The sequence below is a fragment of the Limulus polyphemus genome, unplaced genomic scaffold (assembly GCF_000517525.1).
Source record: "Limulus polyphemus unplaced genomic scaffold, Limulus_polyphemus-2.1.2 Scaffold1945, whole genome shotgun sequence".
NCBI classification, from domain to species: Eukaryota; Metazoa; Arthropoda; class Merostomata; order Xiphosura; family Limulidae; genus Limulus; species Limulus polyphemus.
In genome coordinates, this window is record NW_013667555.1 from 56,335 (window position 1) to 60,869 (window position 4,535).

Here is a 4,535-nt window from a genome sequence, read left to right on the forward strand (position 1 = left end):
TGACAGGGCTTCTTTGCGGCTCTAGCTACATGGAATGTTGTATTTGACAACCCTAGGGTATTTCTTCTTATGGATGACAGACAAATGTTTATGTCCAACTAACTTTCTTTGGATACACTCTGACGGGCAGGGTACCTTATAAACTCACACTTAACTCCACTGGCCTTCAAGCACAGTAGGTTCCCATTAATTGGATGGTCTCAGGTTCTAACTGACAAGCTAAATCACTGTGTTACTGATGCTTGTGATGGTAAAGATGGTTGCCTTCATATTGGAAATGGTAGTTGGCTCTATGAGCGGTAGTAGTGATGTAATACGTGGAAACAGCTGTCTCTATAATGTTAGTGGTAGTCGTCTACACTGATTTCATGGTCTTTGACTCTAAATTGGCTTTTTAGTTGGTATGATTCTGGAAAGTTCTTAGATCTGAAACGAAAGAGACTGGGACATAGAAAATCAGGGACTTTATACATCAGTATCAATGTCTTGTAACTTCAAGATGCTCTTAGAAGGCAATGTTCAATTCACTAATATCAAGAAAGAAGTTAGTAAATGTAGGTCACTTGATCGTGTAATGCTTAATTAATACAGCAAACGCTCATTCTTTTTTCATTTAGGTGCATAATGTTCCTGTACTTCAGTCAGGAACCTCATGGGATAATTTATTTGGTTTGTTTTTCCTCTCTTTCAACCTTTTATCTTTTGCAAATGCCAAATCTTCCAGTAAACACAGTCAGACCAGTCCTTTTTAGTAGAGGTGCTTGTCCTTCTATGCGTTATTGTCTCATCCCTTTTGGTTTGTTGAATTCTATCAGATGTTGCCCTTTCCTTTCTCAAGCAACACTGGTAATTGTCATAGATCTAAACAGATGACTTTCCAAAGGTTCTTCTCTGCTGACGTTATCTATGGTATGGCTCTGCAAGCTGGATGCCTTAAGCAAAGCGCAACCTGGTAAACCATAATTCCTTATCTTTCATCTTCTACTTTTTTAAGTCTTCCGCATGGCAACTTGACATTTTTCAAGGAAAAAAAAATCTCGTGCTAAGACGAGAAAAAGTTAAAAATACATAATGCTTGGAGATGGCTTGAATGGTTAATGAAGAAAACTTTAATATAAGTTTTTCTTCATTACCCATTCAAGACGTCTCCTAGCATTATTAGTCTCAAAGTGTGTTCCTCGTCATCAAATTTATAAATACATGTTTGTAACTAAATGCTATTTCTTAGGATAGCACTGTTCCTTCTGTCTGAATTGAATTCCCTTTCTTCCACTAGATCATATCCTACCACATGTCCCTTAAGTGGCAACACCACACTATCCATTAACTTCCTACCACATGTCCCTTAAGTGGCAACACCACACTATCCATTAACTAATTATAATTGGCAATCTAGAAACGCTTCGGTGAAATAAGTACCACCTTACTCTTAATCACTTTATGTTTACAAAGATACGTGTTTGTTTCAGCTTTATCTTTACTCCTGTCAACTAGCTGTGGTTTCAAACTTTGGTTCTGGTCCTAAGTGTTACTAATCCTCTTGTTTCCGGTCATCAACAAGCGACTGCTGTATTGCTATTCACTATAGCATTGCCACTTCATTTGCAATGGATTTATGGCGGGACTAATAGCTCGTTTTATTATTCAAAAGAGGCGTCTCTTCGTCTATAAGTTACTTATCAACTGCAACTTCCTCGATCTTCTCTCCAAACAGAGATTTATTAACTCAAGTCACTAATATATAATCAGAAATAAAAGGTTTAAACATGCTTACTTATACAATAAAGAGAACTGTTTAAGCCAATTTGTTTTTTTTTAATCAAGCACAAAGCCACACAATGAGCTAGCTTTGCCCACCTTGGGTATCGAAACTCGGATTCTAGCGTTGTAAGTCCGCAGACATACCGCTGTGCCACAGGGGGCGTTTAAGACAAACAGTAACTTAGAAAAGGGCGGACTGGTAACTAACTAATAAAAAATCAAATGAATTCTAAAACACGGATAAAAAGAAAGGGAGACTTAAACTTTAAATCAGATTCAAATAACAAAACCATAAACAGGACGGATGTCAAATCATTGGATATTAAGTTGAACTTCTAAAATGGTTAGGGCATGGCCTAATGGTTAGCGAGGATCCATGGTTCACGCCTCGTTACCGCAAGATTTAGCTCCGCGCCTTGGGGTCGTGAGTACACTATATAAGCGAAGGTGAATCCATAATATAAGAGTAACCCAAGCGTATGTCGGGGGTGCTGTCCACTAATTGCTTTTCATCAAGTCTATCAATTCAGAGAACTCATGTGTAGCTTTAAACTAAGTTAAGATACTTACGTTTGACTTGGAAAACTCTGGAGTCATGATTTTACTTCATCATGGCCAACGATAGAAAGTACAGTAAAAAGTGTAGAGAATGCTTCCTGCTCCTTAAATGCCTATTAAAAAACCTTGTTTTACCTCCTACCTTGTAAAGCCCAGAGGTGATTTACCTACTACCTTGTAATGCCCAGGGGCATAACTAACCTTTAACAATAACAAATGGAATAAAAATTTAAACGCTGTTAAACAATCTTGTTTCCTCCGCTGTCTGGTCATGAAAAAAAGTCAGGTCACGTTCTAGGAAATCCCATTTTTTCCTTTTGGTAAGAAAATAAGGGAGATAGACAGTAGCTTGTTGGAACAACCAGAAACTGGTTGTCCTTGAACCAGTAATGGTGAAATTAACAAGAAACATAAAACAAACACGCTTATTACAAAGCGCTTTATGCTGATCTGAATTCATCATTGGTAGTCACAGGCAATACATTTAAGCAATAGATGGTTTAAGCTAAATTTAGCATGCAACACATTGTGGTTGAAAACTAAATGACACATGTAGACAGGGATTACAATTAGAACAATTAAAGAACCCTTAAACTCATAGGTTACAATATACATAAGTAAGGTGGTTCGTGTCTCCTCGGTGGACACAGCGGATAGCCCGATGTGGCTTTGCTATAACAAAACACATGCACATAAGCTACGTTAGTAGCATTGTATATTTGTTTGAAAAACTACACAGTGGGCTATGTGCGATGTATCCACCACAGGGGTTGAGGCTCCAATTATAGCGTTATAAGTCCTGAATGATACCGTTGCGCCATCAGGAGATTAACTTGTATAAATTTGTTAACATAACACTCCGACTATGAACTTACAGTTCATTCTTTATTGGTTTGACCAATTAATACCTATTTAGTTATGGAAAATGTCATTATTTTATTTAATCAAAGTTTTCGACAAAAACTGTCTTTAGTGGTTGTTTTACACACAACAAAAGTTAGTCAAATTTCAGTCCTTTTTGAGTTGATAGTATAAAGTATGAATTATTTATTTCTTATCAAAGAAGTTTTAAATAGTGACAAAATAATGTTAAGATGTTCTGTATAAATACGCTCCATACTCGTATCTAGAGGTGACTATTGGAAAGCCGACGAACTACTGGGATAGCTCTATGGAGAAGATACAAAAAGTTGTGAAGAGAAAACTCATATCTGAGTAGCTAGCTAGTGCAAAACTCCGAGCATGCAAAATACTGATCGGAAGAGATCTTAAGGGAAAGTTTGCATTCAGGGGCCTGACCGTTGGGGGGGGGGGTTCTAGCTGGACAAGAAATCTAGCCGCTTGTGGAGACAGTCTTCGTGCGATGTACCATGTAGCGGTAAAGCGACCCAGTCGTCTTCAGGCTAGCTTGAACAAACAGAACTGGTACCAGCGGCTTGAATTGGGCGAAGTACGTGACAGACGTGCAACGTCGAGTACGTATACTTCGCCGAAGAGTGTGTTTTTCATAAACTGGATGTTTCGAATACAAGTGAAAGATCAGTATCAGTTATATAATATTGAACTAGATTGATTTTAAACTGACAAAGACGACAGTAATGATTGGGAGGTGTGCATTATATTCAGGTATTCAACTACAATGTTTTACTTTCCACACTAATTAACAGTACTTAGGTATACGTTCTTTCAGCCATGTTACGTTATTCGCAGAAAACATTACTGTTTACATTTATGTTCGTATTTCAACAAGGATTGATCGCTTTGTTATCATGTTCAATGTTGGCCTTAAAAGGGGTGATTTTCACCCATGTTTAAGGACCACTAGACAAGTTTTTTCCCTTCGATAATTAGTGTTTTATAGTGTTTTCGAGTTCAGAACTGAAGCGTTCAGTTACTCTTCTATCTTTATGTTATTTTATACATAAATGGGCTTTTCAACAGCTTTGTTCAAGCTTTTGTATTACGTTTTTATGTAATAGTAATATGTTAGAAAAATATGGCTGTGATCAGGGTATAATATTAGGATATTATTCATTTCCGAAACTGTTTTATGATCATAGCTTTGATTTATTATGAGAGGAAGAAAATGTTTTTAGCCATAATCTTAATCTTTGTCCATAATTGTAGCTTTAGTTTATCATTGAAAAACTAATTGTTTTATAGCCATAAACCTGGTCTATCATTGAAAAACTAATTGTTTTATAGCCATAAACCTG

At 36.9% G+C, this 4,535-nt stretch overlaps 1 long non-coding RNA gene across 1 annotated transcript in view; it reads left to right on the forward strand.

Annotated features, from left to right (window-relative positions):
• Positions 1 to 3,431: 3,431 nt before the first annotated feature.
• LOC111087271 overlaps positions 3,432 to 4,535 on the forward strand; it is a 13,461-nt gene continuing 12,357 nt past the window's right edge. The window contains exon 1 of the long non-coding RNA XR_002611973.1: positions 3,432 to 3,945. This is a non-coding gene — a long non-coding RNA (uncharacterized LOC111087271). The remainder of the gene's footprint in view (positions 3,946 to 4,535) is intronic.